This window comes from Rhinolophus sinicus, linkage group LG06, assembly GCF_036562045.2.
Source record: "Rhinolophus sinicus isolate RSC01 linkage group LG06, ASM3656204v1, whole genome shotgun sequence".
NCBI classification, from domain to species: domain Eukaryota; kingdom Metazoa; phylum Chordata; class Mammalia; order Chiroptera; family Rhinolophidae; genus Rhinolophus; species Rhinolophus sinicus.
Window position 1 is genome coordinate 1,498,179 of NC_133756.1, and position 14,857 is coordinate 1,513,035.

The following is a 14,857-nucleotide window of genomic DNA, read 5'->3' on the forward strand; positions in this document are numbered from 1 at the left end:
CAGTGGGTGGTAGGCCCTTGAATCCTGGAGGTGGCCTACCAAAATCACCCGTGCTCTTCGTGTGCAGTTCTGCTCAGAATTTTTAACTGCCTACTTCCTCTATGCCCTGCTGGCTCTGGCCTCGCTGTGCCGCAGACTCCTGAGCTCCTAGGGATTGGGCCGAACCCGAGGGCGTGGCCCAGCTCACCTGTGTACCCCCCACACCCTGTGCCCTTCAGGTGGGCCAGTCTCTCCCTGTGCCCTGGGATGGGCCTGGGCACCTATGGAAATATGTTGGTTTGGGGCTGCCTGCCCCACACTGCCGCCTCCCAAGGATCCCTTCTTCCGAGCACCCAGATTCTAATTGCTTGGTGTGGGCAGACTTGGGCCATCACCTTGAACCTCCGGGTCCCTTCTCTTCTCTACCTTCTTCCACTCACCGCAGTGCTGGGTGAGGAACACTGCTCGTGACTCTGAGGGGAAGGCAGTGAGTTATGGTCAAAGCTCGAGGGCTCTTCATTCTGTCGGAATCAGTTTCAGTTCTGGCCTGGCAATTTTTATGTGCTGTGCGCCTCGGGCAGATGACCTCCTTCTCTGAGCCTCACTTTCTTCCCTAGCAAACAGGGGTCAGTGATTCCTCCTCTGGGAAGGGGTCTGAGAAGTCATTTGGCTCATCTATGTTGAGTGCCCAGTTGCAGGCCTGGGATAGTGGAGGCCCCCACAAATGCCAGCTGAGGACGGGGTGTTTGGGTCTACTCTCCTCCCCGGTGGATCAGGACTCTGGATGGGTCTCCGAGGCTGGGCAACCGAGGTGATAGTTTCTGAAAGCACCTGGCAGCTTTGTCCCAACTTGTTCCATTCCCACTGTCTGGTCCTCAGTGACTTGTGCGACTTGTGCTTCTGGCAAGACTGGGGAGAGGGGCTTGTGGCCCTCAAATTTGGGGTTCTTCAAGAAGGGGCCTCGGGTGCTCTCCTTGGAGAGCAGGTGGACAGGCTGGGTGTTTTATGGAGTCTGGGGGAATCCTGCGGCAGCTGTATCTGTTAAATGCCAAGAAGCCAAGTTGGTTTAATATGATTGTAGCTGCTGCTTTGATAAATCAAAATAATTAAAAATAATAAATTTGATTCCTCAACCAACAGGCTGTGTGTGGGCGCAGGGCCTGGGCTGCCGAGCTAGGGCTGGGGAGGTGGGAGAGGGCACTGGGACATACTCTAGGAAGGCCTGTCTTTGTGGGATCGTAAAGGGGAGCCGGACGGGAGCTTGGCCTAGGGGTAAACTCTGCAATTCAATTAGGGGAAGAGTGTCTTTCCCTCAGCAGAGCTGTTGGCCAGCCTGGGCTGGAGCCCCAGCCAGGCCTGCCACTGGCTCTGTGGCCTCTGGCCGACCTCGGTTTCCTCTTTCTGTCAAATGGGGTGATAGTTCTGTCTACCTCACAGGGCTGTGTGAGGAGCCACGGCTTTGCTGAGCCTGTGGTCAAGCCTGATGCGAATGCCAGTCAGCTCCATGTTAAATGGGCCCCAGCGGCCCCAGCGACCCCATCCTGGCACAAACCCCCTCCACCCCCCCACCCCCCGCTTTGGTACCGCGGTGGCTGAGGTGACCGGGTGTGTTCACGGGCAGCCTTGCAGGCCCAGCAGCCTACTGGGGACTCTTCCTCCAGCTGCCTGCTGTTGTCCTAACACAGGATTGTTCTGTTTATGAGGACATCCCCTGCTGCAGGACGTGTCTATTGATAGCTCCCTTCTGGTTCCAGAGTTGGGCAGGAAGCACATGCTATTCCCCGTGGACCTGAGTTACTGGTCAGGGTGCCAGCAGCATGGGTGGGTAGGAGTTGGAGAGGGCAGCCAGCCTGTCCCCTCTCCCCTCGTCCCTCCACATCCTCAGGGGCCGTATTTGGTGTCTGATCCAAAAGAACCTGAGTAGCTGGAAATCTGAACTGAGTGGAGGGAGCAGGGGCTGGTGGGGAGGGAGGGACAGGGTGTCTGTCTCTTTAAATGCACTTTGTGTCAGTGTGATAAGGAATTTGATGGCTTTATCAGAAATACCAAAGCTTTATTTAGCAGGGTGAGGCTCACGCCACTCAGCTCCACACAATCTGCTGATAAATTGCAAAAAAGAAAAAGCCTAACATCTCACCAACACCCAACACAGCCAGGGAGGAAAGGTGAGGCAGACGGAAGGGCAGAGAAGCAGAGTTGGAAGTTTCGGGGTATTGTGGAGTTGAAAGGGGTGGGAGTTTGGGGGTGGGTGTAGTGGGAACTGCAGGGGCTTTCTCCAAAGTACCAACAGGCGACATTCTTCCATTCTCCAGGAGGAGCTTGTAGAATTTTCCATTATTAGGTGAAAAAATACTATAATTATTGGCATTCTTCCAGAAAAAGGGCTGGTTAAAGAGAGGTGTCGTCCTCCTTGGGTGCTTGTATCTCCTGCTCCTATCCCTCCACCAGCCTAGCCCAGCCAAGTCTCTTGGCAGAGGGTAAATCCTAGGTGACTCCTTCATGCTGCTGTGGCTGGCTGTGCTGTGAAGGCAGGGCCAGCCTGGGCATGGGGGAGGTGGTTGGCAGAACGCAGGAGACTGTCAGTGACAGAGGGAGGTCCCCACTCCTTACAACGTGGCTGGGACGCTGGTGCGGGGGGAAGGTTGCACCTGTGTAGGACCGGCCTCCATGCCCAGGATGAGGTCTCTGCCCAGGTCACAGGGGGAGGCCAGGGGAGCAGTGGCATGGCCCTGCCTACCTGTGGTATTCCAGGACTTTCCGGCTCCCTGCCAGTTGGGCGGCTCTTGGGGAGCCCCCTATCCTGGCCACTCTAGATTTCCTGTGCCTTCTGGAGGGTCAGCAAAAGGACAGAATGACATTTCCATTTCTGTTGCTTCTTCCTTAAGCCTTCTCTGTACCCCATATGTGCCTTCCTGCTTCTGCTTTCTCTGGGGAGCACCATCCCCAGATCCGGCTTTCTGGTCAGCGCCCAGGCTCACGCACAGCGGCACTGGTGTCCTCTTGACTGTCCACACTCCCCACTTTGCCTTCTGCTCCCCGTGAATCTTTTGATATGAGTGAACCAGATTTAAGCCATGGTCCCCACCCACATCTCTTTGTATGTGCTTCCGACCAGTTGTGCATCTGACTTCCTCTGGAAACAGAGGTAGGTATCAGTCTCTGGGTCCATACGACAGCCGAGAGCCTTGGAGAAGGGGAGAGAGTTGGGTACTGGGGGTAGTGGAGAAGGAGGCACCTCTGCTTCTCCAGCGTCCTGGGGGGCTGTCCTCTGGCTGCACAGAGCACCTGGTCCAGCTGTCCAGCTCCCGGGTCCTCACCCCTTTCTAATGGCCACAGTGTAGCAGAGCCAAGGGCTTGGGGTCCTCACAGGGGCCCTGCCCATCCCAGGTTCAGGGCTGCTACTGCTGCTCTCCACCCCATGTTCCTCTTGGTGCCTTGAAGGTTGGTTGAGGAGGGGAGGTCTCTGCCCACATCTGTGTCCCCAAACATGGCTGAGGAGCCAAGGCTTTCCAGGGTCCACAAGCTGAGCTCTCAAATAGGATGGAGGCTGGGTGAGGCCAAAGGATGCTTTAGGGGCAGTTACGGGGGGCTGGGGCGGGGGCAGAGGTAGACTGACTAAAGAAAGGCAAGCGGAGTTTGAACAAAACTGCGTTGAAAGCTGAGGAGGAGCTGAGCCTGTGACCTCCCTAGAGGCAGTGAACCAGACGGAGGCCCGGCCAAGGTGAGGCCAGCAGGCCTAGTGCTAGCTGCAGGTCATTCTCATAGGGATTCCTCTGCCTGTATAGTGGAGCAGCAGGATTAGCCCTGCTGCTTAGAGAGGGGAAATGCTGGGCGGAGAAACAGGGGTGCTTGGAGGAAAGGGTAGGGGCTGAGCTGGCCAGAGAAGGGCAGAGGGTGGAGGAAGCTGCAGAACGGCCGCAGCCGGGAGACAGACAGGAGAAGTAAATGGAAGTGACAGGGTCAGGCCAGACCTTTGTCCTGCAGCCTGATTAGAGAGTCTGCCCTGGGTTTCTGAAACTTTGGGATGTTGTCGGACAAACTGGAGCTTAATTCTGTCAGAGCGCTGGGGAGATTAGAATTGACATCCTGGGAGCACATTCCTGGCTGGGCAGAAATCCAGACCCCGCTGGGAAAAACCTGTGAAAGCATGGCTAGGCTGTAGTGGTGGCAGGGGGTGCCTGTCGGCCCTAGTAGCCACTTCAGCCTATGGGTCAGACCCAGGAACCTCCAGGAGGCTGGGCTGTGTCACTGAAAAGCTCGGCCTAGCGGAAAGAATGGAGGCACAGCAGAGCCACTTCACGGGTAAGTCCTGGTTCTGGGCCTCTTCCTAGCTGTGTGGCCTTAGGAAGAGAGCTTAAGTTGGTAGAAACTCAGTTTTCGCATCTGTAAAGTGGGACAGGTCTGCCTTCTGGATTAACCGAACTCTCTTTCCTTTGATGGTTGAGGCATAACCTTGGGAAGCCGAGAGCAACAGGTCAGACTTTCCTTTACTTTCAGCCACAACAGAGCCAGGGGCTGCTGGAGGACCATGAGAGCTTCCTTTGCGGAGCGCCCCGGCATCAGGTGGGCCAGGGAGTGCCACCCCAAAAGAATGTTCCAGCTCAGGCATGTGAAAGGTTCTCGCTGCTGTACCAGGTCCTTTCCGGTAGCCAGGTCCCCCGTCAGTGGTGAGAGGCCCACAGGAATCCTGACGGATGGTCATACCCCTCTCTAAGGAGCTCCCAGGAATCCCCTGCTCAAACTAAGTGAGCCCAGAGAAGCAGTGTGGGCCTGCCCTCCGGGAGCTTCCAGTCCAGACAGCTCCCCTCGGACCAAGAGAGGGAGTTGGAGGACGGCAGTGAGAGCCGAGCACCATAGCCCCGTACCACGCTGTTTCTAGAAGAACGGAGTACCCCCTCCCCACTTGCCTCCTGATTCTAATGACTTCTAAATATTGGTAAATATTTTGGCTAATGCAAGTTCTCATGGCAGTGAGCAAAGCTGTCTGCAGGTCAGGACCTACAAATTATTTATTAAAGATCTGAGATGCGGTGCAATTATGTGGAAAGAACCCCCAAAATTAAATAAATAAGTAACAAAATAAATAAATAACAGCCACACTGGCCTCTTGAAGGCTTGGGGAGCTGCATACATGATTGCCGTCTTGATGAAATCCCCCCGGATGTAATGAGCTGATTTTCTGCTGTTAATATTGCATCTGCTGATGAAGGATTCGTTAGGATAATGGAACGAAGCTAAAATATAAATGACTCCCTGTCAAGAAGCAGCTTTTGTTTGTTGATCTCCTGACAGTTCCCGGGCCAAGGCAGGGGTTTATGTGTGAGCAGCATTCAGGAGCAGGCAGGAGGGTAGGGTGAGGGTTTGGGGGGCACCCTGAGGGCCTGGCTCCCGTTATTCTCAGTTTTCCCTGCAAGGTGGAACTCCCTGACCTTGGGGAACCTTAGAGCCCCTGCGAGTGGGGAAGTCATTGACTCAGACCCTCCTTCCTCATCTGGAAGGCAGCTTGTTGCAACACAAGGCTGGGCCACAGCAAAAGTTATCTGGGAGCCTGGCAGCGAGATGGATGGGCAGGGCCATGCGTGTTGGGACCCACACGTGAGAGGAGACGCGCTATGTGTGTGCAGGAAAACGGTAGCCCTGGGGATGCAGGCTCACAGACACTTGAGTGACGTGTCCTAAGGGGAAGCCCATCACGGGAGCCACTGCCTTCCTTTATTGTCAGTGGTCACAAAGTGAATCTTGCAGAGGCCTGGGAAGGCCTCGCTGTTTTCGAGGACAGGAGGGAAAGAGGCCCCATCCTAGATTGTGATGATTCACCGTCCGCCCCCTTGCTTCGCTTATCTGACACCTATGCTGACTACCATCTGGGCATGTCTTCCTCCTCTCTCCCTGCCGCTGCTTCTCCTTCTCCATCATTTTACTTTATTGTGGTAAAATGCACGTAACATAAAATTGACCGTTGCAACCATTTTAAAGTGTACAATTGAGTGGCATTAAGTACATTCACAATGTTGTACAGCCACCACCAATGTCTAATTCCAGAACTTTCTCATCACCCCAAACAGAAAACTGTACCCATTAGAAGCCACTCCCCATTCCACTTCCCTTCCCCCCCCCTCCACCCCTGGTCAACCCCTCATCCGCTTTCTGTCCTTAGGGATTTGCCTGTTCTGGACATTGCATATAAATGGAACCATACAATACGTGGTCTTTTGTGTCTGGCTTCTCTCACTGAGCATAATGTTTTCAAGGTCCATCCATGTGGTAGCATGCATGAGAACTTCATTCCTTTTCATGGTCGGATAATATTCCATTGTATGGATGTGCCACATGCTGTTTACCCAGCCATCTGTTGATGGACACTTGAGTTGTGTCTACCTTTTGGCTATTGTGACTGGAACTACTGTGAACATTCATGCACAAGTTTTTGTTCTGAGTCCCTTTTGTCTGTTCTCTTGGGTATATACCGAGGAGTGGAATTGTGGTCTCTCTTAACACGTTGCGTACGGCGGGGTTTAAATCCCTTGTGAAGATTCTCGTGGTCCGTACTCAACGTGTTAAGAAGCCAGGGACCCTGAAAGCTAATAACAGCTAATATTTATTGGGCCCTTTCTATGTGCCAGACCGTAGCGCTAAACATCATTTCAGTGGGTCTTCACGGCAGCCATGTGGAAGAATGGAACCTCCATGAGGGCTGCCTTTGGTTGGCCACTATTCTCCAGGTCTAGGACGGTATCCAGCATATAGTGGGTGCTCAAGAAATATTTACTGAGTGAACTACCTTTGAGGTGGGGACTCTTATACCCTCACTCTTCAGTTGAAGAAGCTGAGGCTGGGAGATGTTAAACAGCCTGCCCCACCAGGCCATGTGGCGGTAGGTGGCAGAGGCAGGCTTCAAACCCGAGTCTTCCTGACGCTGCTCTTTCTCAGGGATGCCGGATATTTTATCTTCCTCATGTACACTCAGTCAATCCGTGATGGTCGCTGTGGAGCAGGGATGGGGAGAGATCTAGGGTCAGTGTACCTGGCAGTGTTGTCTTTCTGTGCATCTGCCTGCAGAACATACCTATCTATCCAAGGAGGCACTGACTGACTGCCTCACCTGCATTGAGCCCTGAGCTGGCAAAGGCTGGATTGGATGTTGCCGAGCAACCACTCCCAGCACCTGGAGAAACCTTGCTGACTCCTTGGCCAGAACCCCTCCTCACCTTGACCTTTGAGGCCCTTAGGCAGAGGGAGAACAAACTTGGCCGCTGCCTTGGACCCCTCTTCCTGGGGAGAGGATGGGTCCTGCCAGGAAGATCTGTGGCACCTCTGGCTTCTAGGAATGGAAAAGTTTCTTCCTCCTGGGTCTCAGGAGGGGTGGGGAGGCTGGCTCTTCTCCTGGAGCCCTGAGGTATTAAGGCAGGGTCTCTCATCACCACCCAAGTCAGGCCGAGCCTGTCTCAGTTTCTGAGATGGGAAAAGAGAGAAGGCAAACCAGGCATGGGTACCATGCGGGGCGGCAGCCAGCAAAGGAACTGAGGGCCTGGGCCAGAAGGTCTGAGATGGGGAGGGAGGAGAGCCAGAGCCCCACGGCTGGTGTTGAACCAGCAAAGGCTTCTCTCTTGCAGGACATTGGTCAGCAAGTACCTTCCAGCTTATTTATTAAAAAAGTGTTCCCTGAGCCAGCCAGAGCTTGAGAGAACAGGTGGGAAAACCCCTTTCCTGCCCCCAAACTACCAGTCTCCCTCTTGACCGCGTACAGATTTTTTCAGACTCTGGCCAAATTCTAGCCAGGACTGTGTTTGGAAACACCCAGAGCCAATCCAGAGGTGCTGGACGGACACCCCCACCTGCCATCTGCCTGCCTTGGGGTGCCAGCTCCTTTGCCTAGGCCAGGACAGGCAACCCACACCTCGTCTAGATCGGCACCTGCTGGATTGTGTGGGGTTCCTCGGCCTCTCATTGTCCGCTAACCACTGTGTAAAAGTTTCGGGCTTCCTTTGACCTTTGTAGTTATGCTGTTGACTGTCCCACTGACACACGTCCCCTGGCATCATTGCCGGGGTAACTGTTTGGCCCCTACCTGTGGCCTTTCTCCCCAGCCCTTCTCCCCCGGGAGCATTTCTATTCTCTCTGTCTTTCTTTTCTCCTCTATTTCTCCCTCCCTCCCTCTCTCTCTTTCCCTCTCTTTTTTCACTCTTTTAACATGGTTTTCCTAAAAAGTTTTTTAATCAATCAAATTTGAGGCAGAAAATAGGTTTTGTCACGCCTGGTCCAGGGGTGGTGTGGCTCTCACTCAGGCTCCTGACAGCTCCTCAATGCAGGAAGGAGGCCAAACAGAATATTTCTCGGGGAAAGTGCCCGTTTCCATGACACTGCCCCTTGTTGTCTGCGCTGCCCCCCTCCTCAAGCTGCCGGCTGACATGGCCTCAGTCCCTGTGAAAGGGCCGGGCCAGGGAGAGGGTGTGTGTGAGGATGGGGGAAGGGGGCAGGAGACAGAGTTGGGGGGTAGATGGGCGGCCGACAGCTGCCCTGAGCCTTCATGGCCTGAGAGGGTTGGGAGCAGGTAGGGGTGGCAGGGACCAGGAGCCTGGCCTGGGGCTGCGTAATCAGCGGGGCCTCATAAATATGGAGCCGGGGAGCGGGGGATGAGACAGTCCGAAGCCAAGTCCTGGGGAGTTGGTGGATCCAGCCGGAGAGGACTGCAGATGGGTGAGGCCCCTTCAGGTCCTGGTACGCTGGTCCCGGCAGCTTTTTCACCCTTCCCTCTCCCCTCGCCCTCTTCTCCTGGCCTCCCTCCACCCCCTGGCCCGTGTCAGGCCCCTCTGCACCATCTTTGCCTTCCTTCCTGCCCTCTGTCCACTCCAGCACACTTGTGCGGGGGAAGCCCGTGGTCCCTCCCAGCTCCCAGGCCCATGACCCCCACTTAGAGCTCCTGCGGGCCCCCTGGGTCTTCCCTCTCTATCCCACTTTCCCTCTTCCTCCTTGCCATCTCTGCCTGTCACCTTCTCCTCTCTTTTCTACTTTTCTCACTCTCTTTTATAATTAATGATTAGTTTTCATTGGTTTGCTTAGGCAGCCTGACAGCAAATGAACAGAAGCTAGCCCAGGACTTCCAGGCTTGGGTGCGAGACCACCGCACTTCAGAACTGGCCAGGGGAAGACATGGGCAAGGCTGCCTGGGCTCTCAGAGGGAGGGTCAGGCCACACCGGGACGGGCGCAGTGGCCAATGGGAAGAAGGCAACAGGATCGTCACACACAATCGAGCTAGTTTTGTCAGTTTTCTCTGTGTTCTTATTCTCCTCCTCACGACCCCTTCCTGTTCTTGTTCATATACAAGACATTGTCCACATTTTTGGAGACTGAGGCCAGGTGACAGGAGGCCAGAGCCCTGCCTTTAGACTGGGACAGGGCTTGATTTCGAGCCCGCCCATCCTCACTCATGCCATGTGCTGGGGGAGTAGCCTCTTGACACCTGGTGGAGATCCTGCTTTTTCAAATGGACAGGAGGGAGCAGGTTAGAAGACTATTGTTGTTTTTAGGTCAGCTGCCTGCCTACAGTTACTACCACGGCCTGGAAGCTGCAGGGCCCGGTTCTGCTTCTAATCTAATTTGCTGTGTGCTCTACACAGAACTTAACTTCTTGGTCCTCAGTTTTCTGGTCAGAGAACTTAATTTTTTTTTTAATTGGGGAGCATTGGGGAACAGTGTGTTTCTCCAGGGCCCATCAACTCTAAGTCGTTGTCCTTCAATCTAGTTGTGGAGGGTGCAGCTCGGCAACAAGTCCAGTCTCCGTTTTCAATCTTTAGTTGCAGGGGGTGCAGCCCACCATCCCATGTGGGAATTGAATTGGCAACCTTGTTGTTGAGAGCTCAGGCTCTAACCAACTGAGCCATCCATCCGCCCTGGTCAGAGTACTTAGGATAAAGAACATTGGAGGGAGGGATGGATGGATGGATGGATGGATGGATGGATGGATGGATGGATGATGTGTGGATGGATGACTGGGTGGGTGGATGGATGGATGATGAATGGAAGGATGATGTGTGATGGATGGGTAGATGGGAGGATGGATGGATGGATGGATGGATGGATGGATGGATGGATGGATGAATGGATGGATGGATGGATGATATGTGGATGGATAGGTGGGTGGGTGAATGGATGGATGAGTGGATGGCTGTTTGGTTGGCTGGATGATGGATGATGTATGAAGAATGGGTGGAGAGAGGGAGAGAGGGATAAATGGATGGATGGATGATGGGTGGGTGGATGAGTGGATGGCTGGCTGGATGATGGACGGATAATGTCTGATGGATGGGTGGGTGGATGGGTAGATGGGTGGATGAATGGATGGATGAATGAATGGATGGATGGATGATGGGTGGGTGGATGGGTAGATGGGTGGATGAATGGATGGATGAATGAATGGATGGATGGATGATGGGTGGGTGGATGGGTAGATGGGTGGATGAATGGATGAAAGAATGATACGTGGATGGATGAGATGCATGAGTGGATGGATGGATGGGTGGACGGGTGGATGGATGGATGGGTGGAAGGATGTGTGTGAATGGATGGATAGATATGTGTGGATAGATGGATGGATGGATGGGTAGGTATATGGGTGGGTGGACAACTGTGAGAGAATGGATACATTGGCCATGATTCTTGAGCATGTTACCTCTCTTTCTGAGTCAGGAAGGTGTGCTTAACTTCAGCCTTCCTAAGTGTAGGGGCTTCCACTCTCCTCTGTTTTCCCTCTCTGTGCCTTTCCCATGGCCTTGCAGAATTCTTCCTTAACTGCAGCAGGTTTGTGTTTCTTTGCCAGGTCCTGGGTATGCCCAGTCACTCACTTATACAGGCCAGAACCAGACATCAGGGGCAGTGAGAGGCAGAGAGAGACAGATAAAAATGCCTGGACAAAAATACAGAGATCACGTTGAACTACTCAGGTCCCCACTGAGGTTGCAGAATCCACCCAGGGTCCCAGATCCCACCCAGAGACAGCCTCCCTGCTCCCATCAGCCAGGCCACCTGCAGGTGAGAGACAGAACCCAAGTTCAGTCCCTGGTCCCCGTGTGGTAACCATCTCTGCCCCTCCCTGCCCCTCCTTCTCCCCGACCAACTCCTGGAAAGTTTCCTCCCCGATTGTTCTGTGTGATCAGATCTGCAAGTTGCTCTCTAAGCTTCTTGTCACATTTTGACTTAATGAAGTGCAACTGCTGAGGGATTTGGGTTCAGCGCTCCGGTCTCCCGCGCTCCCTTGTTGTCAGAAAACAGGGGTGGTTGGGGACGGCAACACTGCGCTGCACATCGTTATCATTCCGGTCAGTCTGTTTAACACAAAATTAAACAAAGAACTAATTAGTGCCTCATGAATTAATAAATGCACAGTTGCCGGGGAGGATGGGAGTGGAGAAAAAGGTGGTGGAAGGGAGATACTGGAGTTGTGGAGTTGGGGGGCTTTGGGGGTTCAAGGGAGGCTGGCCAGAGTGCCTTGAGAGACCTCAAGCAGGCGAGTGTGAGATGGACGGGACAGTGAGGCCGCCCGGCCGGCTCCCTGGGCTGGCTCGCTGGCTGCGATGTGAGCTCTGACAGCCCAGCCTGCCCAGCGCTTCTCAGCGGAGCCCTAGGGTCGCTAGTTCTTGCCCCATGGCCCAGCCCTGCCTGGCCTGCCCTTCATCCAGCTCTCCTCTCTGACTGCTTTCCGTTTCCACTCTTCTGACCTCTGCCCCACTTCTGCTTTGGCAGGGCTCCCCCTTCCTCTTTGCTGCCCCCTATCTCAATCTGTCCAGCTCTCTGCAGACCCCCAGCTTCTCACCATCTGGATCAGGTGGGCATGTGTCAGAAGCCCATGGGGCAATCCTCCCCAGCTTCTCAATGCCCACCAGAGCTCGGGGCTCAGCAGGGTGGGTTCTGCCCCAGAGGGCACCCTCTGCCCAGGCAGCCCAGCAAAGCTGGCAGAGGACACAGCCCTCCTTAGGAGGACGTGTCAAGTACAATTAATATTATCTGTCTAAATATGTCCTGAGAAGGGCGGGCGGGTGGCAGGACTGGGTGGCATTGCGGGAGCCCTGTACAAGGTCACCTCACCTCTCACAATCCCCCAATCTGATTTGGGGATTACACAGCCTAAGGAAATTGGTGTTACTCCTCTTGCATCATTGATAAGCCACAAATGAGGGACTGGGGAGAAAAAAATGTAATAAACAGAAAATCCTTTCTGAGTGTGGTAGAGTTCTGAGGCCCAGTGGTGGGGGTGGGGCTGGGGGTAGCACATCCTGGCTCAGGCAAAGGCAGGGGCCAGAGTGCTCCCTGGGTTTTCCATCCACATAAGGAGTCTTCCCATTTGAACCTGGCTCCCCAAACTCTCCCTGGGGAGGAGGGCTTGAGCCTGGCGAGCTGGGCCAAGTAATGAGTTAGCTAAAGACCTCCTACACTGTTGCACCGTTTACCCTCTCTTTACGTGGACCCCCATTATGTGTTATTGTGACTCATGAGTAGGACCCCAGGGTGGAAGAGAACTGTCAGCAGCCTGTTCCTGGGACTTGAGGCTTCTCAATACCATGGCCCCTGGTCTACCCCTAACCCTCTGTCACCCATTTGCTATAGTGCACAGCTTGGCATCTGTCATGTTTATTTTCAGGGGCCAGAGGATTAGAGGGGAGAGGAAAGGACTGGGTGCTACTAGATTCTGTCATCATTGTCCCCAGGCTCCGATGCTCGGCCTGAGAGCACCAGCACCCCAAAATTCCCAGCTCGGACTCTGATCTATGTTTGATGACGGATGAACTGACGACCATATTTCCACTGTGATTACCCACTACTGCTTTCTGAATTTTTTCAAATTTGGTTGGCATATACTTAAATGGGCCCAAATCAGGGTCCACTGAGTGTGTCTGAAGTTTTGACTCCCTCGGCCAGCCCTGGAACATCAGCCCAGAGGTGGCAGGGAGCACCTGGGCACACAGCATGATGGAGGGCATGCAGTGGGGTGTCCAGCCTTGGAAGACTAACGGGGCTCCTCTCTCTCTGCCTTCTCAGGATGAAGTGACGCCCCTGCTGCGAAAGAGGAGCCTCTAGGACCTGCTACGAGGTAAGGCCTGAGCCCCGTCCCTGAGCCCCACTGGTAAGCCCTGGCCTAGCCCTTTGGGCTGGGTCCAGTCCTGCCAAGTGTCTGGGAAGGGTCGGGAAGATAAAGACAGGGATTTGAAGCCACGTTGCCCATTTGAACTTGGCGGAAAAGATGGCCTCAGTAGGAACGTCTCAGATTGGCTCGTAAGCTGGAAATGGGCTAGGGACACCTGGATTGCAGACTTTGGGCACCGAATGTATTCAAGGCAACCTGGGGCAGACAGGCATCTGTGGTGCCAGGGCTCACCTGCATGGTGGCACCATGCCCAGCTGTCTGCAGCTCGGTCAGCCTGCTGTGGTGGCTGCTGCCAGCTCTCCCTAGAAGCTCTGATTGTAGTTCATGTGCGTGGGGCACCTCGTGGACTCGAAAGCCCTCTCTCCGTGGAGGCTGCTGGCCCCCAGTGGGCTCCTCCTCCATGAGAGGCTGGCAGGGAGGAGGCCTCAGGCCCTGAGCCCAGGGCAGGCTGCTGTGCTGCCCTTCCCCAGGCCCAGGGCTCTCCGGGCCTGGCTGGGTCTTCACAAGCTGTCTCTTTCCCCGGGTGGCTCCAGGAACCTCGGGGCCACCGGGCCTCGGCCCCAGGCAGTGCCGTGTCAGAGGTGACCGGTGGAACGCCAGTGTTATGTAAATATCGGGGCCTGCCCGGCAGGCGAGCTGGCTGGCTGCAGCCATCCATCATCCTTGCTCGGCAGGGCGGGGGACAGACACGGCACCGTGCGCCTGGCTCCAAACCTGTTTGTTTTCCCTTTGTCTCACGCGTTTCGGGCCGGCTGCGACCGGCTCCGAGTTTTGTCCTGCTTGGCCCCCTCCCCTGGGAGGACGGGGGAAGGGAGGAGATGCGAGAGGCTCCCACCGCGGCATCCCTTTCGGACTTCAAAGGCTCTCCCAGCATTGTCTGTGCCGGCGGGCAGTGGCCCTGAAAACGTGATCAGAGGCGGCCAGTGTAGGGCAGGCCCGGCCCGCGCCCTGCGCTCTTGCTGGGGCCAGTGGATTCCTCCCTTTGCCGCCAGTACCACCCTGGTTACAGCTCTGCTCCCCGGCCTCTGTCCGGCCTGCCTCTCCCCTGGTGTCCCTCCTGGCCAGCCGGCCCCGTGGCCCCACTCCTGTCCTCTCAGCCACAGCCTCACAGCCTCACACCTCGCTCATGGCGTGGAGACTCCTAGAATGTTGGGAGCTGCAGGTCTCCAACCCATCACGTCATCCACGAGAATCTGAAGCACGGTGAAGGGCTTCTTGGGATGCTGGCAGCTGGGACAGACAGGTTCCTGACATCTGTTTCCCGTGCCAGAGCTTGTCCTTTTTCCCATCTTTTTCTCCACCCTCTACTGGTAATGAGAACCTGGCTTCCTTCTGAGCCTTCCTTCTGCCCAGCCCTCCCCTCTACTTCTTGGCAAGGTCCAGATTGGATACTTCTGTCCCCAGACAGTGGGACAGAGCCCAGCACCCCTGGTCCTGAAAGTCAGCCCTAGGTGCTTCCATTCTCTGGAGCAAGACTTGGCAAAGGATGGCCCATGGGCCAAATGGGGCCCACTGCCTGTTTTTGTAAATAAAGTTTTATTGGCACTTAGCCACGCCTACCCGCTTGCGTATTGGCTATGGCTGCTTTCACTCTACAGTGGCAGAGCTGGGTACCTACAACAGAGGATGGTTGCCCCCAGAGCCTAAAATGTTTACCATCTGGCCCTTAACAGAAAAAGTTTGCTGGCTCCTGATCTGGAGATTCTGGCTCCTGTCTTCTGCTCTTTTTTTTTTCAAGT

The 14,857-nt window shown here is 54.9% G+C and overlaps 1 protein-coding gene across 2 annotated transcripts in view; it reads left to right on the forward strand.

Moving 5' to 3' along the window:
- CASZ1 (castor zinc finger 1) overlaps positions 1-14,857 on the forward strand; it is a 150,150-nt gene that overhangs the window by 69,315 nt on the left and 65,978 nt on the right. For both annotated transcript variants that reach the window (XM_074334061.1, XM_019746785.2), the window contains exon 3: positions 13,013-13,064. The gene's annotated coding sequence lies outside the window, so the exon portion shown is untranslated. The remainder of the gene's footprint in view (positions 1-13,012; positions 13,065-14,857) is intronic.